This window comes from Anolis carolinensis, chromosome 3 (genome assembly GCF_035594765.1).
Source record: "Anolis carolinensis isolate JA03-04 chromosome 3, rAnoCar3.1.pri, whole genome shotgun sequence".
Taxonomy (NCBI): Eukaryota; Metazoa; Chordata; class Lepidosauria; order Squamata; family Dactyloidae; genus Anolis; species Anolis carolinensis.
In genome coordinates, this window is record NC_085843.1 from 31,116,430 (window position 1) to 31,143,165 (window position 26,736).

At 39.2% G+C, this 26,736-nt stretch overlaps 1 protein-coding gene across 5 annotated transcripts in view; it reads right to left on the minus strand.

Moving 5' to 3' along the window:
• Window positions 1–26,736, minus strand: part of lnx2 (ligand of numb-protein X 2) — a 113,832-nt gene that overhangs the window by 39,004 nt on the left and 48,092 nt on the right. The window contains exon 1 of one of the 5 annotated variants that reach the window (XM_062974672.1): window positions 17,644–17,900. The exons of 2 other annotated variants lie outside the window; for them this stretch is intronic. The gene's annotated coding sequence lies outside the window, so the exon portion shown is untranslated. Of the gene's footprint in view, window positions 1–2,326; window positions 2,470–2,550; window positions 2,666–17,643; window positions 17,901–26,736 lie in introns of those variants that run through there. 2 more of the 5 variants (XM_016996324.2, XM_003225511.4) reach the window with 2 other exon arrangements.

A 26,736-nucleotide genomic window follows, 5' to 3' on the forward strand; every position in this document is an offset into this window, starting at 1 on the left:
GAGGAAGCCACCGCCGCCGCTGTGCTCATGCCTGCCTCTGTGTCTCCCTCCACCGCCACCTCCTACTTCGCATCCTTCTGGGGCAGCCCAAGTCCTCCTCTCTCTCCCTCTCCCTTGCTTCCTCTGGCTCAGCAGCGCTCCATTCCTCGGGTTGCCCCAGGAAGATGCGAAGGAGGAGGCGGCAGCAGCAGAGGCAGCCATGAGCGTGGCAGCGGCTTCTTCCCATGTCTCCTCACAGTTCCACACTCTCTTCCGCATGGAGCCCGTCCCGCTGTCTACCACCATGGAGCAGCTGGTGGGAGCCGCCAAGCTCCTCAAAGGTGAGCAAATGAGGTGCGGGGAGAATAAAACTTCCATTAAAATTTCCTTCGGAGTCTGCCTCCGTTGAGGCACCTTCCCGCGGCTTCAGTTTCAAAAGTTGCCCAAAGAGCGCCTCTTGAGTTTGGCCACCCCCTTTGCACCCTCTCTGGAGGGGCTCCTTCATGCTCCTCCATGCATGGTGTGCAAAAGTCCTTTTCCTTCTTGCCAAGCTCCCGGTGGTGCGTTGGAGGCGCGTTGGATAATACGGTATGTCAGATAAGCACAAGTCAGATAACCAGAATTCTACTGTATGAAGATATGGAACAGACCAATGGAATGGCTTGGACTATGCCTATGGATCACGTGATTTACTCTGTTGCTCAGAGTAAATGTTAATGGTTTTAATTGTATTTTAATGTTTTACTTTTAAATTGTTGTTTTTGTACTATGTTTTTAAAGGCATTGAATTGTTGCCATGTTGTGAAGCCGCCTTGAGTCCCCTCCAGGGTTGAGAAAGGCAGGGTAAAAGTACCACACATAAATAAATAAATAAATTCCTGTGTTCATCTTTAGATGTTGCGTTACAAATAAAAAGGGAAAACTGAAGCTGATGCTGATACAGGAGACTCAATCTAGGATTCTTACTTTGAAAGTAAGTGAAAAGCACCTCGTTTGTGGTGTGTGTTTTGACTAACATTGTTCCACTTGCCAAAATTAACACTACTGAAGCAAGCTGGCATATCAAAGGTGTTAAACTCACTGGAAGTTCAGGGCAAAGTAACTGTCATATACTTTCATAATGCTGAAAATGCATCATGCTGGTAATACGACACACAAGATTGTACACAACATAAAAAGAGAATGATGGCAAACATACACTGATAAACCACTTAAGTTCTAGTGGGAGCTTAATAGTCTTTACAGAATCTATTGCCAGTAGTAAAATCATCATGAACAAAATGTATAGTTGAATTGTGAACCTTAAATCAAGATAGAAAAATGCTTCTTACATGTCTATGGCGTTAAGATAATATATTCAACCCAAACTAAAAAAGCCTGAGATGTAAAACACAGCTACATATACCCATTCTAAAGTTCTGAATTTCAACAAAGGTTGGTGGATTAATCAAATCTGTTCCAGCCAGATTTGAAAAGATGGCTTTGAGCAGGCAGGGTAAATTTCATAATACAGATAGGGTTTCCAAACAAAGTCAACTCTCCTGCATTCATGGATTCAATCATCCACAGCTTGAAAATGGTTTTTTAAAAAATCTAAAAAGCAAACCTTGATTTTTGTCATTGTATGTAAGGAATATAATCGTATATAAAACAATTTGAGCATCCAAATATTTTTTTGTATCCACGGAACCAAGGGCCCACTGTATAGTTTAACTAATTTTTTGTTTTATCATGTCTCTGTGTTTTTTGAATGGTTCAATTTGGATTGTTTTGATGATAAGAGAAAAAATACTTCCTCATTGTTCCAACTCTATTATTTATCTAATTGATTATTTAATATTTTCATTTAAAATATTTGTCTACCACTTCTTACGGCAAGGTTTTCCTTCGATCAGGCTAGCAAGATTTACAATAGAGATTTTTGACTCTTCTTCTAGAATAAAATGGACAATGGAGCCAAATTATTTACATGGATTCCCTTATAAGCTTGTCTCTCGCCTATTTACTTCTTTAATTTCCTGTCTTTCTTTCAACATGGGATTTCCAAAAGTAAACAATGTGGTGATGTTGTTGGAGCTAAGCAGAGCAATAATTGGTCAATATCCAAGAGATTAAATATGTAAATAATATAGCAAGCAAATATCTAAGTTTCTGCAATAAAGGCTTTACATGTCAACGTGGCAAAATACACAGAACAAGACATGAAAATACATAATCTTCATCACTGCAGAAAGAATATGAAACACTGTATAGTATACAGAACCATGGAAGTAAAATGTACTGTTTATTCGTCACACAGCATGCTAGTTGCTCGCTTTACAACAGAAAGGAAAATAAAAGGACATACCTTATTTTATGTGTGCTCATCAATCCAGCTAAATTGATTATTTTTAAACAGCTGCAACATAATCTTTAAATATAAAGCAAGTTCTTCTATATATTCAAACTCAGCTAGTAAGATCTCTTATACATTAAGAAAATGTCCCCACCCACATATTACCAGAATACTTGGATGGGCAGAATTTTCTGCTTGCAGTTATGTAATTAAGGGGAAAGGAATAATTAGCCAACCTGATTTCTTCTCACTGACCCAGTGACTCTGAGGAGGCAGGATAGTAAAAAAAATTGCTTGCACTGGACTTTGTTTGTATAAAAGGCCACTGGACACTCTCTGGGATCACAAAGTCTAATGCGGTCAGTCAAGCCCTTTGCTTTTATATAAATGCGTCTGCTTCCAAAGATCAGACAGAAGAAAGTTTTGTTAATCATTACTGAAATGACAGCAACAATACTTTGTACTGTTAATATCAAACTTTCAGAATAGAAGACTTGTCTAAAACAATTGGTTTAATTCATTCATATAGTTATTCAATGCTATCACTTATTTACAACATTTTTGCCCTGTCTTACCAAAATCTCATCTGATTCACTTAGCCTGGAAACGGGAGGGAACAGTGTGCCATGCTTTAAACTTGGGATTTCGTCAGAGAACCATTAAGTCTCTCAAAGGAAACTTCTTAGGGGTGAATGGAATGAATCACCCAAACCAGCCCTATGCCCATTTTAAAATAAGTCAGACAAAAAAACCAAATTGGCACACAAGCACTGTCACAGGCAAAGTACAAGAGGGATCAAATTATTCCACGACATATGCAATGGACATAGACCGTTTGTGGTCTCTTTCATACTATACAGTACTACTGAAAATACTAAATGTGTAAGTCGAGGGCAGGTTTTGGGTCCAAAACTATGGAATTTGTCAAGACCTGTGGATAAGTCAAAGCTCATTCTGCAGAGAGGGGAAAGCACCAACGCCACCTCAGGTTGGGGGGGGGGGGGGACGTTCTTCCACCCTGGCTTTCAAAAAGGCCAAAAGTGGCACCACAGTGGAGATAGTAGAGGAGGTTGGTGTCTCTTTCAAGTTCTTTTGGAAAGGGTTTAGCTCTTGCCTTTCACCACTCATCTACTCAGAGAAGGGAATGGTTTCTTTTTTTGATAAGAGTTAAGGCACAGCATTCACACTGAGTTGACACAGCCTTGAGGAGTTGCTTTTTTGATTAAAATTTCTAGAGTACACAGGCTACTTTCATTCTACACCATACTGCACTTTCTAAGACAGTTGTATCCTATGTAAGGTTGTGATTTTTTAATTAGAATAATAGAGTTGGAAGAGACCACATGGGCCATCTAGTCCAACTCTGTGCCAAGCAGGAAAAGCACAAGTACCCCTGACAGATGGCCATCCAGCCTGTTTAAAAGCTTCCAGGAAAGGTGCTTCCACCACACGCCGAGGCAGAGTTCCATGCTGAACAGCTCTAACAATCAGGAAGTAATTCCTAATGTTTAGGTGGAATCTCCTTTCCTGCCATTTTAACCCATTGCTCCAAGTCCTAGTTTTCAAGGCAGCAGAAAACAAACCTGCTCCTCTTCCTTATGACACCCTTTCACATATTTATACATGGCTATCATGTCTATTCTCAACCAACTCTTATACAGGCTAAACATACTCAGCTCTTTAGGATGATCCTCATAGGATCGACATGGTCTCCAGACTTTTAATTGTTTCAGTTGCCCTCCTCTGGACACCTTCCAGCTTGTCAATATTTTTTTTAAATTGTGGTGCCCAGAATTGGACACAGTATTTCAGGTGGGGCCTAATCTAAGCAGAATAGAGCGGCACCATGACTTCCCTTGATCGAGACACTATACTCCTTTTGATGCAGCCCAAAATCCCATTGGCTTTTTAGTTGATGCATCACACTGTTGGCTCATGTTTAACTTGTTGACCATGAAGACTTCAAGATCTTTTTCACACGGACTGTTGTCAAACCAGGCATCACCCATTCTGTATTTTTGCATTTCCTTTTTCCTGCCTGAGTGTAGTATCTTACATCTATCCTTGTTGAAATTCTTTTCTTTTCTTTTCTTTTGGCCCACTCTCTAGTCTGTTAAGGTCATTTTGAATTCTGCTCCTGTCCTCTGGAGTATTAGCTATCCCTTCTAAATTGGTGTCATCTGCAAACTTGATTAAGCATGCCTCTAAACCTTCACCCAAGTCATTAATAAAGATGTTAAACAGTACTGGGTCCAGGACCAAACCCTAGGGCACTCCACTAGTCACTTCTTTCCAGGATGAAGTGGACCCATTGGGTTTGATCGCTTAGCCAATTACAGATCCATTTAATAGTAGCATTGCTAGCCCACATTTGACTAGTTTGCTTGCAAGGTCATGGGGGAACTTTGTCGAAGGCCTTTCTGAAATTAAGATATGCTACATCCACAGCATTTCCTGCATCTGCAAAGCTTGTAACACTTTCAAAAAAAGAGACAATATTCTACTGGTATGACTTGTTTTTGAGAAATCAACCTTGACTTTTTGTAATCACAGCATTCCTTTCTAAGTCATTGCACGCTACCTCCTTAATGATTTGCTCCAGAATTTTTCCTGATATTGAAGTCAGGCTGATTGATTGGTAATTGTTTGGATCCTCTTCTTTCCCTTTCTTGGAGATAGGGACTACACTTGCCCTCCTCCAGTCTGCTTTAACGTCTCGTGTTCTCCAAGAATTCTGAAAGATTGCTAGTGGTTCTGAAATGACTTTTGTAGTTCCTCCAGAATTTGCTCCAGAATTTTTCCTGATATTGAAGTCAGGCTGATTGATTGGTAATTGTTTGGATCCTCTTCTTTCCCTTTCTTGGAGATAGGGACTACACTTGCCCTCCTCCAGTCTGCTTTAACGTCTCGTGTTCTCCAAGAATTCTGAAAGATTGCTAGTGGTTCTGAAATGACTTTTGTAGTTCCTCCGATACTCTTGGATGTAGTTCATCTAGCCCTAGGTATTTGAATTCATTTAGTGTAGCCAGGTAATCCTGGACTGCTTCTTTATCTATTTTGGGTTGCATATCCCCTATTACCTCGTCCACTCCATGTTGCTCAGGTTGAACACCAATCTGCTTTTGTGAGTGTTACTGTTTTTGTGATATGTAGTGAAATGTTTAATCTATTGTTGCTGTGGAAGTGTGTGTATTTGTTCTGGCAAGCATTCTAGCAGTCAAGAGGTTTATTGCAGTGAGCCCTGATTGATTGCTAGAAGGGCAAAGGACCAAGACTTCTGTTTGTGCTACGTGGCAGGAAGATATGTCATGAACTGCGAAATGCGGGGAGGTGCTTCAGTTTACTGATAACAGATTCAGAGACAGACAGAGAAACTCCATGATTTGATCTTGCGGAGGCAAGATGAGTCCAGACAGCTTTGGTTATTAGAATTGTAAATATTAGTGTAAATAAAGTCTTTAGTGTTGCTGGGTTTAGCAGATAAGATCGACTGTTGTTGTCGTTCTTTGTTGGTGCCACTTTTGCCGTTGCAGAGTGGTCTGACGGATGAGTAGAAGGTGAGACCTGACTCATCAATCAGTCAGGACGCCGGTTCCCTGACAGGGAGAAGACTGAGGCAAAGAAGGTGTTGAGCATCTCTGCCTTTTCCCTATCCCCTGTTAGCATTTCACCACCTTCTCCACACATTTGTGTGGAATTCTCTGCCAGACAGGTCCAGTGCCTCACCAAATTACAAATCCCAGGATTCTATAGGATGAAGTCATAGTGATTAAGGTAGTATCAAAGTGCTATTAGTTGTGCAATATAGAAGAGACCTGAGGACTATCTCGCATATCTGGTGATCAGGTAGAGGTAGGCTCCCTGTTCTTCCTTCTGAACTAAATTTGGCTGTTTCTAACTGGTTATGAAGAAAGTTAGGCATGTCATGGTACCTGTCCTGGGCCTCTCAAACTAGCTACTGCTTTAGGTGTGATGAAAGGGGCTACCCCATGTCCATTAGCAAAGGAAAGTTTAGATGCCAATCACAGTAGCTTCTGTACTGGGGACAAGGGTGTGTGCTCTTTCCCTTTGCAGTAGCAGATCTGGGTGTTTTTTCATGTCAGGAATGACACAAAACTGGGAGGGATAGCTAACACTCCAGAAGACAGAAGCAGAATTCAAAACGATCTTGACAGACTAGAGAGATGGGCCAAAACTAACAAAATGAAGTTCAACAGGGACAAATGCAAGATACTTCACTTCGGCAGAAAAAATGGAAATCAAAGAATGGGGGACGCCTGGTTAAACAGCAGTGTGTGCGAAAAAGACCTTGGAGTCGTCGTGGACAACAAGTTAAACATGAGCCAACAATGTGATGCGGCAGCTAAAAAAGCCAACGGGATTCTGGCCTGCATCAATAGGGGAATAGCGTCTAGATCCAGGGAAGTCATGCTCCCCCTCTATTCTGCCTTGGTCAGACCACACCTGGAATACTGTGTCCAATTTTGGGCACCGCAGTTGAAGGGAGATGTTGACAAGCTGGAAAGCGTCCAGAGGAGAGCGACTAAAATGATTAAGGGTCTGGAGAACAAGCCCTATGAGGAGCGGCTTAAAGAGCTTGGCATGTTTAGCCTGCAGAAGAGAAGGCTGAGAGGAGACATGATAGCCATGTACAAATATGTGAGGGGAAATCATAGGGAGGAGGGAGCAAGCTTGTTTTCTGCTGCCCTGCAGACAAGGACACGGAACAATGGCTTCAAACTACAGTAAAGGAGATTCCACCTGAACATCAGGAAGAACTTCCTCATTGTGAGAGCTGTTTGTCAGTGGAACTCTCTCCCCCGGGCCGTGGTGGAGGCTCCTTCTTTGGAGGCTTTTAAGCAGAGGCTGGATGGCCATCTGTCGGGGGTGCTTTGAATGCGATTTCCTGCTTCTTAGTGGGGGGTTGGACTGGATGGCCCATGAGATCTCTTCCAACTCTACGATTCTATGATTCTATGATTCTATGACTTGAGAAACTGCAAGCCTATCTGGTACCATCATTGACAATAAGGGAAGTCCTAAATCCCTCAGTGATGTCCTAAGTCTCTTCCTCAATTTCTAGTTGAAATATCTAGTCCTATTATTTATGAAAATATAGGGATAAAATATAGGCAAACAGCTCTAATATAGGTCAAGCATCCCTTATCTGTTTTTCTGAAATCCAAAATCCTCCAAAATTGTCTAATTTGGATGATTGAGATAGTGATGCTTTTGCCTTCTGTTGATTCAATGTACACAAACTTTGGATATATGGGAGCTACAGTCCAAGAGATCCTCAAGGGCACTAAATTATCTGTTCTTGTGCCTCACCATCTGTCTCTTGTTCTAGATGTAACAGATTGTGATAAATGTTTCTAAAGCTTTGGAGGTCCCACATCTCTATATCAAACAGGATTTGCTTGCTGTGAGCCTAGCTTCCACTATTTTCTATCTCTCTCATTTATGTGTAGCAAAACATAGTGGTTCATATTCCAAAAGATCTCTTTCCCGTCATTCTAACAACTCATTTTACAACTGAAGCAAACAAAAAAATGAGAACGGTAACTGACACAGGTGTGATTTCAATAGGGGTTGGTTTATCTGCATTGGAATGTCTTTGCAGTTTACTCCTGTGGGTGTGATTCATGAGAAAATATTATATAGGAATTGGTCACTCACATACATTTCCCAGGAGTGCTTTCAAAGCAACATGTGGTTATACTGATGTTCAACAATTGAAATAGTCTTTTCCATATGTAAGCTTCTATGAAAATTATGCCCGTGAAGTGATCTAGGACTGAGTTTCTAAAACCTTTTCCCATTCACAATCCTTTCCAACCCTAATTTTTTTTTACAACCACTTTCTATGTAAAATGTTTTTACGTGACCCCCATATATACAGGTGTATATATAATAGGTATAAAAAAATCAAACATTTATTGATAATAAATCAGCATTTGCCATGCGTCTAAACAGGCTGATTTTCCTTTTGGTGGAGTACAGATGAAGCATTTTCTTCAAAGTCCACTGTAAACACTGCACGCTATTGCAAACAGATTTGTGTAAATCTGTGCTTCTTAAACTCTATTCCTCCAGGTGTTTTGAATTTCAGCTCCTAGAAATCCCAGCCATTTTACCAACTGTTTGGAATTGTGGGAGCTGTAGTCCAAAACATCGGGGGGAAGCACAGTTTGAGAAACTCTGGTGTAAATGGATGGCATTCAGAAACCTTTCACCATTTCCAAATTTTTCAGGACTTTGACATTGAGCTAAGGGGACCCCATTTGAGGTCAGGACCACAACCTGACAGGTTTTAGATGTGTTGACTATAATTACTATAATATGGACATTTCATTTTGCTGATTATGAAAAATAGGAGCCGGAGTCTAACATATTTGAAGAACACTGACTTAGGAAAGACTGTTCCTGAATGTTTACATTGAAAGAGGTTCAAATTCTAAAGTGAAAAGTAATCTGCAAAGTCAAACACAGGGAATAATCTTAGTCCCCATCAATTCAATGACGTTAACAGGATTCACATCAATGTTTATTAACAAGCCCTATTCATTTCAATGGATAAATTCTATTTAAAAGGATCTCTAGAATCAATATAGTTTGGTTCAATTTAACTGCTGTGATACAATGCTATAGAGTCCTGGGAGTTGTAGTTTGGCGAGGTACCAACACTCTTTGGCAGAGGAGGCTAAACATCTTGTAAAACTGCAACTCCCATGATTTCATAGGACTGAGTCATAGCAGTTAAATTGTGTCAACTTGCATTAATTCAACAGTGTAGAATAGATGAAGAGACCAGGTTTTAAAAAAAAAAAGTCTTGGTCACAGAGTAAAATTAACAAAAGAGGAATTAATCATTTATGTGATCTAAATCAGGCTGGCAGAATTTCTTTTGCCTGTTTTTTTTTCCAGCACAATGAAGGATTGCTCAAGATAGTGAGCACAGTCACAAAGCATCATGACCTCCTGACTGGAAACTGCAGGCTGTTAGTTACACAAAATCTGGTGCTCCCTCTGTGCTAAGGATTGTTGGATCTGCAAACGGAATCTGCAAATGCAACTCACAGTCCATGTCAGCAGCATGGTCCACTGGGCAGCTAATGAGCAAGAGCCAATTTGCTGAACATTTTGATCTAGCCATACTGAAACGAAAGTGATAGAGGCAGAAAAAAATGAGTCATAAGCCAAATGGGGAGCAAAAGTGGGGAACATCACCTTTCTTGAACATCCAAGTGTTCTCAATGTTGTTGCACCTGATTGCCATATTCTTCCTTCACTCCATTGTCTTATTCACTCTGACGGCAAGGGTGGGAAATCTGGAACTTCCAGATATCACTGGACTGCAATCCCCACCAGCCCCTTCTAAATGGCCTAGAGAATAACAATTGAATACGTGAGAAAAATATATAATCTTGAGATAAAAAGTTGATGGGTAGGATGCAATTTATTGTCCAAAAAGTCATTTCTGAGTTCTGGTACCTTAAAACAAGACCATCACAGGGTTGTCTTGGCAGGATTTGTTTACAGGGTTGTTGTATGTCTTTCGGGCTGTGTGGCCATGTTCCAGAAGCATTCTCTCCTGACGTTTCGCCCACATCTATGGCAGGCATCCTCAGAGGTTGTGAGGTACCTTACCTCACAACCTCTGAGGATGCCTGCCATAGATGTGGGCGAAACGTCAGGAGAGAATGCTTCTGGAACATGGCCACACAGCCCGAAAGACATACAACAACCCTGTGATCCCGGCCATGAAAGCCTTCGACAACACAGGATTTGTTTAAATTGCGGGGGTGGGTGGGGGGTGTTTGCTATTGCCTTCCTTTGAGGCTGGCCAAGCAGGGATTTTAACCCTGATCTCCCAAATCTGAGTCCAATGCTTTAACCACTACACCACACAGGCTCTCTACTGTAATTTATATCATGGCCTAAATCCTATTACTAGCACCAACTGGTGTAGATACGTGAAAGTAATGAGACTTACATACATATTGACTTACTATTCCAAAGTCGATAAAGTAAATAAAGAACAAGAAAAAGAAAACAGGGAAATTCCAGGCATGAAACAATCAGGGCCAGTTAACACCTGCTTTACTTGAACAAGCAACTGGATTTTGGCCTATGAAGGAAGAGCCAAACTATGAAAGCAATTTGTTGTTGAAGGCTTTCATGGCTGGAATCACTGGGTTGCTGTGAGTTTTCCAGGCTGTATGGCCATTTTTCCAGAAGCATTATCTCCTGATGTTTTACTCACTTCTATGGCAGGCATCCTCAGAGGTTCTGAGGTCTGTTGGAAACTAGGCAAGTGGGGTTTATATACACAGCGCCCACACATGAATCAAGGAACATGAAAGGCACTGCAGAGTAATTCAACCAGAGAAGTCAGCCATAGTGGAGCACTTGATGAACCAACCTGGACACAGTATATTATTTGGGAACACAGAAATGCTGGACCATTCTAACACCCACCATGTCAGACTACACAGAGAAGCCACTGAAATCCACAAGCATGTGGAGAATTTCAACAGAAAGGAGGAAACCATGAAAATGAACAAAATCTGGCTATCAGTATTTTAAAAACTCTAAAATCAGGACAGTAAATAAAGAACAGCAATTAGAAAACAGGGAAATTCCAGGAATAAAACAATCAGGGCCAGTTTAAATCTCCCAACAAAGGAATCCCCTAGGCAGGAAGCAGCCAGGCTTTGATGCTGCAAGGCCATTCAATGGTAATCAAGATGGCCAATTGCACCATTCACATCTGCCTCAGGTAGGCAAGAGTTCTTTTTCCCACCCTGGACATTATTCCACAGATATTTAAACTCCACTTGCTTAGTTTCCAGCAGATTTCACAACCTCTGAGGATGCCTGCCATAGTTGTAGGCAAAACATTAGGAAAAAATGCTTCTGGAACATGGCCATACAGCCCAGAAAACGGATAGCAACCTATGAAAGCAATTTATTGAAAGCTATTTATTCCATACAAAGAACAAATGATGTAACAAAGAACAATTTATGTAAGCCACCTTGAGTCCCCTCAGGCGAGAAAGGCACAGTAAAAATGCTGCAAATAAATAAATAAATAGGGTATGGAAACAGAAATAAGGTAGAGTTGGGAAATTTGTGTGTGTATATGTGTTTTCTTTAAATTTTATTGGATTAAAAACTCATAGAAGAAAAACGCTTCTATCAACTACAAAACAGAGCAATGTGGTTATGCAATTTGAAAAGGAAGAGTATCAGTGTTAAAGCTTGCACTGTTGGGATTATATTGGCTGAAAACAAATGCATTATCTTAAACTCAAACAGGTCCACTGATGCAAAAGGAATATATGAACAAAGAACATGTGATACTCTTCAATGTTCTTTTAAATAGAAACCATGTTTGAAAAGATTAGCAAAACCTTTATGCAACTGCACTATCAATATTAGAGACAGAATTTTAAACATAGCCTGCAGATAGGCGTCTCAAAGGCAAATGGCCATTAGATGATTATGTAAACTCATGTCTCTTTCTGGGGAGAAAAAGAACGTACAAATTAAGATAATGCTGCATTTGTCAAGTCAATAGCGAGACATGATACATTTTCTTACTTCAACTGTCATAATTCTACATCCATGAAATGCATTAAAGGTTTCTAAGAAAGCATTTGTCAGATCAAAGAGGAGCTACTCCCCACCTTCTCTTTTTAATTTTATGTAATGTGTTTCCCACTCAGTATTTCATGCTCCCCCCTCCCTATTTTATTCATAGGCTCTTTACAAACAAAACAAAACACTGGTTTAAATAAATGTCAATAGAATAAAATAAAAGCATGGTAATCTAAACCTGTCTCATCATGGGAAGTGCTGCTACCATTTCCTATGGAATTCCAGAATAGCTGTAACTGCCTGGAAAAGTTCAGAGCTTAAATGTTCCTTCTTTTTGGTTTGTAGCCCCTCAAAACTGCAAAACAGTATACACTCACTAGGGAATTCAGGTATGGTCCAAATAATAATAATAATAATAACTCTTTCATGCTTTGGTAGAGTTAATGCTTTGAATGCAGAAGGCCTCAGATTCAATTCCTTGAATTTCTAGGCAAGACTAGGAATGATTCCCATCCAGTTCTATAGAGCCATCAGCAGTCAGTGTAGATCAGGATGTCAGACATGTTATCATCAAGGCCACATCTGTCTTATATTCATCTTCAAAGGGCCGTGAATCTAAAGAGGGAGAATCCATGCACATAAAGGGACAACTATATATTTTTTACATAATGGTCAATATTCTTTAGTTTTTATCCATTTTGGGCCCCCGGATGTTATTGAACAACAGCTCCCATAACTTCTGATTATCTGCCATACCAAATGGGAATAATGGGAATTGCAAACTAACAGCACTTGTGGCTCTGAGGTTGGGAAAGGTTAAACTCAGCCATCATATTCACAAGCCTTGTATCCAAATTTAAACCCTACTATCCTGACTAAACAGAAGAAACTGCAGCCTTTCATGTATCAGTTCCCATCAGCTCTATTCATGATGTCTAATGCTGAGGAATACAGGAGTCGTTAGTCCAGCATCTGTAGGACCACATAAAATGACATGGTGGGCCAGATTCAGCCCATGGACCTTGGGTTTAACACATGTGGTATAGATAACAAGCAGGCATCATTTGTAAGGAAAACAAGCCTGGTAGACCCCTGCCAAACCTGGAGGGGCACACCACTGGTAACATAATTCGGTTGCCATCAAGTTTCACTTTATCATTATTATTGCCCAAATTTTATGGCAACTGCAGCTCTTTGCTATGTTGAAAGACTATAGCAAAGATTTCTTCAAAATGTAGGGTCCTCCTTGTCTACATGATAGAAGGTCTCCATACTTGCTGAAGAATCAATTTTTGACCACCATGTAGATCAGTAGTTCACAACCTGTGCGTCCCCAGGTGTTTTGGCCTACAACTCCCAGAAATCCCAGCCAGTTTACCAGCTGTTTGGATTTCTGGGAGTTGAAGGCCAAAACATCTCGGGACCCACAGGTTGAGAACCACTGATGTAGACCATACAAAGGTAGAGGCACCAATGCCTGACTTGATAAAAGACAGCTTCCTTTATTCTATTTCACAGCTGTTAAAGTCTACATGGGAGAGAACCTTTGCATTTGCCCAACAGCAGAATCACTTGTAATTTACTGGAACTCTCTTGGACGTAATGTACTCCGAGGCTAAAGTCTAGTACGCAAGAGGTCAAGTCAAACTAAGTGGAAACTTGTAACACTGAAAATGCAGCAGGGAGATTTTCTGTAACAGATGCTGATTCATACTCTACATTTGCCTTTAAATCTTGCATGACATCATGACACCAGATGTTAAACGCCTTTTTGCTTCTATACATTAAACAAAGGATATATTATTTTAGAAACTGCTTGGGGGGGGGACCTCTAGCATAGCCTTTCCTAGTAATTCATCCAATCTCTAAAAACATCAAAGTCATGACACAACAATCGCATTAGAAGCAAACATAAAATAATACCCGAAACCATGGCAGTAATCGTTTGGCTCTCCAGATGTTACTGAACTGCAGCTCCCAGCCTTTCTTACAACTGTCTATATTGTCTAAAACAGCACATCTGGAAGGTTGCACAAGATTCTGCACATGCAGCAGAGTTGGAAGGGGGAACGGATGACAAATTGTACCAATTTTGATGGTAGAAAATGTCTTATTTATTTAGTACAGACATAACTAATTTGTAAGATCTTACAGCTATATCCTGTAGCAAAGGAAGTTTCCAAATTGCTGCCAGCAGCAGCCCAAGTAAAACAAATTGTATGAACAGTGTCCTAAAGCTTCTTGTGTATTCAACCAATTTAGTGCTTGCTTACATTAGGACTGTTACCACTTTTTCCTGAAACAGCTCTTCCTTTTTAATACATATATGGCTGGCAGACACAACATGTACTTGTTTACTGAATTCCAACACTGCTGATTGACATCAATTTAGCTTTTTGATAAGAATTTACCAAAATTCACAAATGTCTTCAAAACAGATTCAGAGAATACTTGAAAATACGAAATTTCTATAACTAGCTGCTACATACCAGAAATTCAATTATCTATTTTTTTTTTAACATTCCTTTGCATTGGTGCCACACTGGAATCTCCCCAGTGAGGTGCTCAATCCTCTTTAAGATGCTTCTGGGATATTTTCCCATTCTGTTTGTTTGTTTGTTTGTTTGCTATCCTAAAGAGTTTTATACTTATGAAATCATGGGGTCAACCTCCTCTGTTAGGCGTACGTGTTATGGTTTGGCTACTCAAATAATGGCAGTTGATGGCCTAAACCAGTAGAAGTTAATAAGTATTAATTAAAGGACTCCATTATCCTATATGAGTCTGCCCACGTTTTGAGATCATTGCTTGCTCCCAAGATCTGGAAATCCTTTCCTAGAGGTGTTAGACTGACACCTTCCTGGCTATCTTTCTGGAAGGAGGAGATTTTGTTTGTTTGAGCAACCTCTTGAGGACGGATATTGCTTAGGGGGAAATTGACATTCTATAATGTGTTGAACCTCTTCCCCTCAGGCCCGGTATATTTTTCAACTAGCTTTATTTTTAAAATACTTTAATTATTAACTTTTGTATGCTATGAATGATTAACTATGCTTGTTTTAAATGTTGTAATACACTTGAGTTCCAAACCTGGGAAAAGGTGGGATGATGGTGAGGTGGTGGTGAGGATGGTGGTGAGGATGATGATATGTCTACCTGTACCTCAGGCCCCTTCCACACAGCTGAATAAAATTCCACATTATCTGCTTTGAACTGGGATATATGGCAGTGTGGACTCAAATATTCCAGTTCAAAGCAGATATTGTGGGTTATTCTGCCTTGATATTCTGCCTTCTGTGTTATACGGCTGTGTGAAAGGGCCCTCGGTTACAATCTAATGCTATCATATTGTTCTGCCTGTCATCACAAGCAATTGTAATAGCTGTGAAGAAGCAAGGTTTGATGCTATTTTCACTGAGCTAGTTAAAGATTAGATCATATGTATGTTCGGGAGAGAATCCCAAGTTAGGACTCATTTGGGGAACAGGAAGCTCTCAAATGCCCCTAAAAGCATTATGCAAGAAAGAAGCTATATCAGGATTAGCTTTCTATACACAGGCATTTATATTTTAATTTTAAATATGGGGGACTACTCCAATAGTTTATATCTAGAGTAGAATTCTTGATAAACTGCAGTTCAATTTAAGGAAGAATTAGACCTGTCCTATTTGAAAGAAGACTTGTACTGTCTTAAGGAAGAACGAAGCAACTATCCCAAGTGCCAGCTTCTGGTGGTGAACAGAAGTAAATTATGATTCTTTATTGTTATCATATTTATTTATACCCTGATTTATCTTCCCTGAACGGGACTCAAAGCAGCTTATCATAAAAGCACCAGCATTACTATTTAAAATATACAAATATATGAAGATTAAAACAGGATTAAATGTAAACAGTAGTTTTAAAATCCCAGTTAAAGACCATTAAAACAAATTCAAAGTTAAAAGCCACAGCACCCCTGATTTGATCTTTAAAACCTTCATCTTTAATAGCCTATCAGAATAAAAAGGTTTCAGCCTGCTGCCGGAAGGACAGCATGGAAGGGGCCATTCTGTGCTCCCCAATTTCCAAGTCATTCTTCTTGGCCTTTTCATTATCACAGAACACAGATCTGTACATACCACACAAACTGCCTTACACCTCCAATATTTGTCTACTCCAATATTTGTCACTTCTACTGTGTAGAAGTTATACTATCTGGATATCAGTGTTGAATTAAGACTCAAAAGCCAGTCAGCTTCTGGTCATCAAATGGAGCAATCTTCATCTTGCCTTAGGGAGCAAAATGTCTTGGTCCAGTGGAGTAGTTTTTCACTACTGCATTTGTTTATAGAAGCACCTGTGAAATCTCAGTAGGTCGAGATGTGGCTGAATAAGATGTCCAAAGTTTAAGAAAGTTCCTGTGTGGGACTATAACTCCTTCAGTCACAGCATGACCACTGGACATATGAGCTGGGAGTCTCTGGAAGCTGGAATGTAGAAAACAAACTTTCCCAAATTCTGAAGATTCTCAGAGAACAAACTTTAAGAACCATATCTTCCAGGACCTCTCCCTGTCTTATGAGGAACAGAACAAGCAAAGCAAACAATATGCCATGAAAAACATTTGTTATACAACAACATAAAATAAGGATGTCTTTCTATCTAAATTAAAAAGGTAGACTAAATGAGCCAGTTACAAGAAATGATAGCAACAACCTTGCTGTCAGATATCTTCTCTTTCAAATCTGAAAGCCCATTATATTAAATAAAGCCTTTCCAAACAGAGCAAGAAACCAATATAATAATACAAAACCAAGTGGAATGAGCTCAATAGTGAGGACTATTTAGAGAGGTTTTCTGTGTATCACAATGAAGAACTGTAAATTGATAACTGTAGAACTACTACAGAATATGTATCCTAGGAGACTAGACCGAGCTTTCATAACTAAAAAGGCCGGTACTTTGCCTTGTTTTGAGTGCTGAGTACATGCTACATAAATAATGGAAGGAAGGTTAACTAATAATGTCTCATTTTAAGACACAATGTAAAGTGTGTATTGATGTTGCTTATGCTGCCAATTATTTATATCCATTCCCCTGATATTATTCATCTTTCATGTCCCCACACTCCATGCATCTCAATTTGCAAGAGCATTAAAATTTCCTACTGTGACTTCATCTAAAAGCAAAGAAGGGTCTTGACAACAGCATCTCTGTAACTGAGATTCAATGTTCCTTAAATAAACGTTTTCACCAGATAAAGAAGTTCTTTGTCCCAGTAGTAGTATTGTAAAGTAATGTCTATAATTCACTGTTTTCCATGATACATAAAGCCAACAAATACAATAAGCAGATTTTTTTTAAAAAAAGAAAGGCTAGTTCATTTCAGGTTTCCAGATTTGTGCTGATTTGGTGTTTTAAATAGAACTGCCTCCCCATTCCAAAATTATAGGACTTTGAGAGAATGGTGCATATAAATGATCCCTGAACATTCTTGCCTCTAGATAGAATTCTAAAACAATTGTTTTAAAACATGAATGTACTTGATACCTGCTACAGAATCTAAGGCATATCATGGAATGGAAAAGCAAGTAGAATTCCTTTAAAAACCTCTGCAGGAAAGGTAGGAAATCAGTACAAACAAGCCATTAAAAAAGCTGAAAATATGAAAGATCCTCTCTCCCTCTCCTCTCACTCCCACACTCTCACTTTGTCCCTGCTATTTAGAGAGAAGCGCAACATACCTGCACAGCATATAAAGGCATAGGATGAGTGGCATTGTTCTTCCCATTGAAAGAGACCACGTGATCCTACTGAACTTCAAGAGGAAAGGCTGCCAGCATGTCGAAATAAGCAAAAAATACACCACTAGAATAATTAAAAACACACAAGCCAGCCCACCCCCCAAACTACAGCAATCTATGGCAGCCTACGCTTTAAACACAGTAAATGGGTTCTCCGGCACAATAGCATATAAATGCAAGCTCAGCCTTGACAACCACAGTTCAGGACGTGTTGTAGCCGCGCCTGTCATAGTTAAAAGGATGCATAGCCGCGAGCATTCAAACTACTTCCCCCTGGAGGGCATATTAAAGAAAATCAGACTTTAAGGCAGATCTCGGGCTTTGATTGGGCATGCAAATGTTTCTTCAGGTGCATTGAGACAGCTCCATTCTGTAATTTGGATTTTTTACGACTGGCTTTGAGCACAATGTTTATTACCCAAAGCAGAGTCAATTATACATGATATGGCTTTCTAGTGTTCTGAACTGCACAAAGAGCCTCCGCAAGCAGAGAAGGCTCTCCTCTTCATACCATTATCCTCCAGATGAGAACAGTAACAAAAATATATGAGAACTGGGTGGGTTGGACACACTGCACCTCACATATTTATTCTACCATGTTTTTGAGGGTCTGAATAAAAATGAAGCTCTGACCCAGGGTTTCAGGAAGTTTTTTGTTTTAACTACAACTCCCAGAGACTCAAGCCACCTGATTCGGGAAGCAGATGTTCAGAAGAAAGAAACAGCTACCATACCAGGAAATTAGACTCTTACCTACATACAATTTTCAACCAACTAGTCCTTAGTGGATGCCATCCACTACTTTTGATTGGCCCCAGCCCCTTCCCACCCATTTCTGTTGACAAGTAAAGGCCTTTTTATTGAGGCTGGCCCTTCAGTCTTAATTCATATGCCAGATTGTCCTTTTAACGTGGTATGCCATGCTGTTATCTTTTAATATATAAGTTTAAACTCTTAAAAAAACCCACTGATTTGTTTAATTGTTTTTCAACTTCTGTATGAATAGGTGTTTTATCTGTACTTTGTTTCAATTTGCCATGAGCCTCCTTGGGCCTTGGGCTGGGAAAAGAGTGGGTTTTTATTTATTAATTAAAGGGAAAAGCCTTCTCTGTGCAAAAGGGATATCTTTAAAAAAACGTTAAACCAAAACCATTGTTTGTAATTATTCTTCCAGAAGAGCAAAAATTCCAACCTTCTATTTGCACGCTCCTGCATTCCTGTAGAAAAACAACAGTTCAAAATATGTTGGGTTTAAATTAAAAATAACAACCTGCTTCCTTTGTATCCTTGAAAATTTCCTTTCTTTCTCTCCTCGTGATTGCTACCTTCCTGTTTGCTTTGCTGTTGTGACAATGGCAGACATCAAGTCAGGATATTCCTTCCAATTTCTTTACTTCAGCTGGGATCAACTGTGTTACAACCTCAAAGAAAGACTATTAATGTTGAAAATGTAACACACTTATAAAATACTAACATGGGTGCAAGTATTTAAAGTAGGAAAGGGAACAAATAAAAAATAAAACAAATAAAAACAAGGAAGTGATGAAATCTGGGCTTTACCTTTATATATATAAAGGTAAAGACTCAACTGGAGTTAAGCTCACCGAATCAATGGATCTTAAAATAAATATTGACATCATATACCCTCCAACTGTCCCAGTTTGGCAAGAACTGTCCTGATTATTCTGCTGTCATCCCACTTTTGAGCTGCTTTTAAAAAGCCCTAGTTTATTTTATCTTCCCAATTTCCCCATTTTTCCTCAGCTTACTTCAAGGTTTGCAGACTGAGTTCTAAGTGCAGAAGTTGCATTCAATTAGCTTGGATTGACTTTAGCACTGTTTGCTGCTCTGAGTCTCTGTTAAGAGAAAAAAGGGCAGACAAATAAATATGACGATGATGATAGTAACTCAACTAAGAAGAAAGGAAAGGACAAGGTGAACTAATCCACCTAAACTGGGCTCTACAGGTCAGTCACCACAGACATCAGAAGAGCTGTAAGGCCATGAACAAGCCATGAGAGTAAAGACAAAGATCCACCCAGAGGAAAAGTGTTCTTACCAAACATCAAGGGAACCACTGAACGCATAAGCAAGCTGATGAAGAAACACAACCTACAAACTATCTACAGACCCATTAAGAAAATCCAACACATGCTATGTTTAGCGAAGGACAAGAGGGATTCTCTCAGCTCTGCAGGAGTCTACCGTATGCCATGCAACTGCGGACAAGTCTACATAGGGACCACCAAACACAGCTCCCAAACACAAATCAAGGAACATGAAAGGCACTGCAGACTGATTCAACCAGTGAAATCAGCCATAGCAGAGCAGTCAATGAACCAACACAGTATATTATTTGAGAACCCAGAAATGCTGGACCACTCTAACAACTGTCATGTGAGACTAAACAGAGAAGCCATTGAAATCCACAAGCATGTGGACAATTTCAAAATAATAATAATAATAATAATAATAATAATTTTATACCCTGCCCCATCTCCCCGAAATGGGGTGGCTTACATGGGGCCAAGCACAGACATCAGACAATATAAAAACATAGCAATAAAACAAGTCAATCATAGGTTGGGGCAGTACTGGGTTGTACCATTTAGTACTGGGTTGAGATCACAGAAAAGAGGAAACTATGAAAATGAACAAAATCTGGCTACTAGTATTAAAAAAAACTCTTAAAATCAGAACAGTAATTAAGGAACAACACTCAGAAAACAAAGGAATTCTAGACATGAATCAATCAGGGGCAGCTAACACCTCTGAACAAAAGATTTCCCCAGGCAGGAAGAAGTCAGGACATGAATCTGGCAATGCCATTAATGCTAATCAAGTTGAGTAATTACAACATTCACACTGGCCTCCAACAGACAAGAGTTCCTTCTCCCACCCTGGACCTTCCACAGATATATAAACCTTCCTTGTTTAGTTTTTCCCAATATACCTCACAACCTCTGTGGGCGAAACGTTTTCCCTCATTATTACTTTTTGCCATTTGGACCATCCTTGGCCACTCTGTGAAATGTTAGACAGTTTGTAAAAAGTCCAATTCATTCAGTGAGTCTGTGCTAAGTGGAATTAGTAAGTAAAATTTGCTCCAAGACAAGAAGAAATAAAAATACATTTCCCCTTTTTTATGCTTATACTTCTTACTAATTTAAAACTTGATATTTCCTCCAGTCACGGAGCTCTCAAAATCAACAGAAGGAGAAGCTCAAGTTATAAGTTGCCCTTCTCCTCCCGTAGCTTTAGGATGTAAACGAGATTCCTATTTGTATCTGGCACATGGTCATGCATAAAATTTGAACAGGAGGTTTTGCCATTTCTGCTGAAAACTGGTGACATGTGAAGACGTTGATACAAAGTGGGCCCCTGTGGCTCCCTGCTGCAATAATATTCCAGGCAAAGACATCTGCTGCCGCCATGTAAATCAGAGCCTACTGATCTTTGACTCCCACCTGTCCTCCTCTATCAGAAATGCAGGCTGATACCAGCTCCTTTTGACACTTAAGGCTCTCAGCTGCAGCACTACTGGGTAGGGTTTGTCTCAGAGCGTAGAACGTGAGCATTCCCACATTCCCGAGCAGGCATTCAATTCACATTCAGTTCAATGTATCTTACTGGTAGACAACTGAGTATAACAGGAATAGGCGACATCCACTTTTTAAAAAATGGAATACAAAACCATCTACCAATGCTACAATTCAGAGACAGGTGGTGGAGCCTTGATTTGCCTTTTAAAAATCTATGTAGGCAGTTTGCATCTTGTTTAGGTTCAGATTAGCACTTCCAAAAGGCTTCCCAGCATGTCGATCTTATAAATAAAGCATATGGCACCCCATGCATTGCTTTAGGAAGAATTGTGTGTGGCAAGGGGTGCTCAATGCCATGCCACTAAAATTGGATGTCCTGACAGTGAAAAATCTGACCTTTGATACGTTTGGGGGCATTGTACACACACACACCCCCCAAATTCACTGAAGTGGCCAAAGTGTGGAATCAGAACATCTTTCCACTTTTGCTTGGGTTGGGGCCACAGGACCCCCATGAAAGTGAAAAGGCACAAATAAAAAACACTATTTTAAAAAGTCTGTCACAACATTTCTTTAAGAATTTCTATGTCCTCTAGTTAAACTCTCTGATCACCTTTTACTGGAAGCTGACTACAGAATCACATTGGAGGAACTAGAGATTCCTACCACCTTATCACATTGGGGCTTTTTGCCTTTTGGAAGCACTTTGGGGACAGGGCCTGCTGAATTTGGCAGGCTCTGCCCTGTTTACCCTCCAAGTGACAAGGAAGAGTTGCAAAATGCTTCCTCAGCAACTATGGAAAGGTAAATGTGTTTTGGGCAGCTAAATGAGCTATGCACATTTTTTGCCCTTTGCCCCATCTGATGGGGACAGGGACAGGGTGCCAATGTACCTTGTCCTGTCCCCACCATCTGATGGTGGAAGGAGAGAAGGCGCATGGGGTTCTCCACACAACTACCAGCGAAACAGAACAGGGATTGTGTAAAGACATCTCTAAGCCAATTTTAATGTAATTGTATTCTAATTGTTTTTAGGGTATATGTTGTAATGTTTAAACATTACATCTTATTTGATTGTTTCTGTTTTATTTTCATTTCAATGCTTAATTCTTTTGTTGAAAGTTTACTATTGTTATTGTGCTTATCCTGTATTATTTCCGATTATTGGACATTCCATAACTTATTACAAAACATAACTTATTGCATGAGCTATTGGAACATAACTGCACCCAGTCTATGGGCACATATCCTTTTGGCAAATGTGAATCTCCATGAATATGTAGAGACCACTTTTGGAAAACCACTAGTCAAGAAGAGCATAACCTTGTTAGAAGTCAACTCTTTGAACAAGTGATATTCACAAACATTAAAGTAATAGCACACAGGAAACTTCAGCTGTTTAACTGAAGAACCATGTATTTAGACTACCAAAGGTAAAGATATGCCACAACAAAAATATAGTTGGTTAGCAGAGGATGGTTGTTTCTTTGCAGTTGAAGTTGCCAAAAAGATATACAATCCCTTTAAATCTCTTAGTTAAAATATGCACTCAAGTCTTCTTTAAAAAAAAAAACATCACATTGATTCACCATACAGGCACATTTCTTATAAAGTTCAGTTACAGATCGGATATAGTTCTTCTGTCTGTGTTGAGAACACAGGGTATCAGTCTTAATCATTAGCCCATAGTCTTTAGTATAGCTGTACTCACTGAAGTCCATAAGCAAATATTGTAGTCTCTAAACTGACTTCTCTCTGAAGTCCAAACAGCAAACTGCTTTCATGAAGTCCGAACACACACTTGCATGCATCCACCTCATCTGAGGTCTAAACAGATACTGAATACAAAATAGAGTCTTAAGTCTGCACATGCTCAGCATAATCACATGTCTATAACTCCTCCCACATCAAAGAATCAAATCAACATACATATGGAATACAGGTTACCAAATATACACATTAACAAATAAATAGTGCGTGGCTTGGGAGATTGCTATTTCCAACATTGATGTGTTTGTACTTATTTGAGGCAATGAATGTTTGTCTTTTGTAAACCGCTTGAGTCCCTTCAGGGAGAGAGGACTGTCTAGAAAAAAAGATGATGATGATGATGATGATCATGATGATGATGATGATTATTATTATTATTGACAACATTTTATTAAATCCCTAAATAACAAAATCTGCAAAAGTCAAACCTGTTGAGGACTGCATAGGACTCCAGCTTTAACCAACAGCAAGATCTATAACTAGCACTGTTATTTACTTCAATAACTTTTGTAGCCCCAACCTTGCCTTAGCAAAGCACCATGCTGAAATACAATAAGGCCCATTTAAGATTCATAATACACGGTGAATGATGCGACAGAATTAGCTAGTAGATAACAGTTCCTGCTCACTGTGAAGAATACAATTTTAGATGGCTATGATTATCTAAAAACTTAGTGCAAGAAAGAGAATGAATAGTCAGACAGACAGACCATTCCCTTCTGTGCTTCTTTCTAATTTCAGGATGTAATTAAGACACAGATACACATACAGATCAGAAGATGGCATCCAAATACTTCCACCCTGGCTCTTGAAGATATTAAGAGTCTCCTGCAAAATGAGATTTGCAGGTTGTGGTCAAACCCCATAAATTAGTAACACCTTGAAGGCAGATGACAATAACAAAGCTTTTCAGGTACAAACAGGAGGTGCTCATGTATAGACTGGAAACATGAGTAGAAAAACCTGGGTCAACTCTTCCACGGATCTAGATAAGTGCTGTATCTCAACTTTTAACAAAAAAGGAACCACTGCTTTCTTTGAGTAGAGTGGCAAAAGGTCAGCTTAGTCCGCTACACCTAAAAAGTACCGACCCCTTCTACTCTCTCTGCCATGGTATCATTTCTAGCCTTTCTGAATGGCTTGTAGAAAAGTAGTGGTGGTGGTGGTTGTTCTTTGATGCTTCACCTTAAAATAGCATTGAGAGTAGAGACAGCTTAGTGCTACTTTTAGTTTCCTCTGGGATAGATTAAGCTCTCACCTTTTGTCCCTGCACCCAGAGGACGGGAATAGTTCCCTTTTGATCAAAGTTATTAATGTAATTATCAAAAAAGGAACTATCCCCTTCTCTAAGTAGAGTGGCGAAAGCCTTTTTGAAAGCATGGGCAGGGAAAAGGTGACGGAGCCTGGAGCAGCTGGTCCCCTGAAATAGCGCTGGCACTTTCCCTTCTCTATAGAATGACCCTTACCTTATCCATAGATCACATCAAAATCCATGATTTTGGCCCCACAATCTGCCCTTGGTTTATACACAAGGTCAACTTATACAAAAGTATATACAGTTGTCCCTCCACATTTGTGGCTTAACTTTTGTGGATTTGATTATTCACAAACTTGATTTAGAATCTTCTCCCTAGGAATCGCTAGGTCCTTCAATGTGACTCTATCGAAACAGATTCCTAGAGAGAGGTTCTACCAGGTTAAAAAAATAGCAGAACTGGAACAACATATTACAGAGTTGCTGACAATGGACAAAATAACGATACACTTAAGAGGAGAAACTTTAGAGAAATTTGTTAATGAATGGCAACCAATGATCCAATATCTCAATGTAAAATTAATTTTAAAATGTACATAGAGGAAGCTAATAGGCTGAAGGCAAGGAGGAATCGGATATTAATTTGGAACTTATAATATTTTTATATGTACTATTCAAATAGAAGACTGTGACCCCTTATTGAAAATATATTGTCTGAGAAATGATTATGAAAGACTAACAGATGAAAGTATTGCACTGTATGCAACAAACACTTGCAATGTATGTATATTTGAATAAATTAAAATAAATAAACATTAAAGGAAAAAATAGCAAATTTTATTGGAAGTTTTTGACTTTTACAGCAAATGTGGAGGGATTATCCTATTTTAACATGCAACTGCAAATCAAGTGCTTTTCAATCTCACTTTATAGGAAGCAAGAACCCTAAATGAGTGGACCCAGGCTGCTGACATCCAAGGTGAATCTTATATCAGAAGTCAGGCCCTTCTGTTTTAAAGAGGTGGCCTTCAACAGAAATGCTTTTAGGATCAAAGTGCCAAGAACCAATTGCTTGAGCGTCTCCAAATGCAATTAAAGAGGCAATCCAGAGTGCACCTACTTAGAAGTAATTTCCACTGAAAATCTACAGAATTTAATTCCAAGTAGATTTGTTTAGCGTATGGCAATGAGACAAGGAAGCAGATGGCCTGCTTGGCAAATGATTTGCCTTGTTTTCAGCCCAAAGGAAGAAGGAAAAATCAGAAGGTTCCTCAGGAAGTAGGATGCTTATTAAAAAAATGAACAAATATAAAAAGATGAACAGAAAACAGTACAATTTCTTCCTGAACTGCACCAACAACACTCATGCTGAAAATTCCTGCTTGGGGAAGCTGAAACATTTAATGAATTTTCAAGATTTAGGGCATACAGTAGAGTCTCACTTATCCAAGCCTCACTTATCCTAGTTTCTGGATTATCCAAGCCATTTTTGTAGTCAATGTTTTCAATATATCATGATATTTTGGTGCTAAATTCGTAAATACAGTAATTACAATATAACATTACTGCGTATTGAACTACCTTTTCTGTCAAATTTGTTGTATAACATGATGATTTGGTGCTTAATTTGTAAAATCATAACCTAATTTGATGTTTAACAGGCTTTTCCTTAATCCCTCCTTATTATCAAAGATATTCGCTTATCCAAGCTTCTGCCTGCCCGTTTAGCTTGGATAAGTGAGACTCTACTGTATTACTTTTCTCAAGTGAAAGATCCGATATATCTTATTAACATGTAAGCTCTTGGCCAACAAGTCCCAGATTCAAACATATACTAAACCTATTTTGCTTAGAATACCTACATACTTTGTTTGCAGAGACACTTCCAAAGCAGTCTACAATAAACAAGTCAATAACAACAACAACAACAACAACAACAACAACAACAACAACAACGTTATTTATAGACCGCCCTCTCTACCCAAGGGGACTCAGGTTGGTTTACACACACACAAAAGGCAACTATTCAATGCTCTACACCAGGGGTCCCCAAACTAAGGCCTGGGGGCAGGATGCGGCCCTCCAAGGTCATTTACCTGGCCCCCGCCCTCATTTATAATATAACATTTTATATCAGTTTTAATAATATAATATATTGTATATACATATGATATTGATAATAATATTATCATTTTATACAATATAATACTAATACTAATACGATATAATAATATTAATTATATGTTATATATTACATATAATATTACAGTATAGTGGTATAGTTCAATATAGTAATATATAATGCTAATATTGTGCTATGCTAATAATATAATATATTGTATGTACATACAGCTGCTCTGAGTTCCCTTTGGGGTGAGAAGGGTGGGATATAAATGTAGTAAATAAATGTAGTAAATAAATAAATAAATAATTTTGAACTTAGGCTCTCCCAAAGTCTGAAATGAC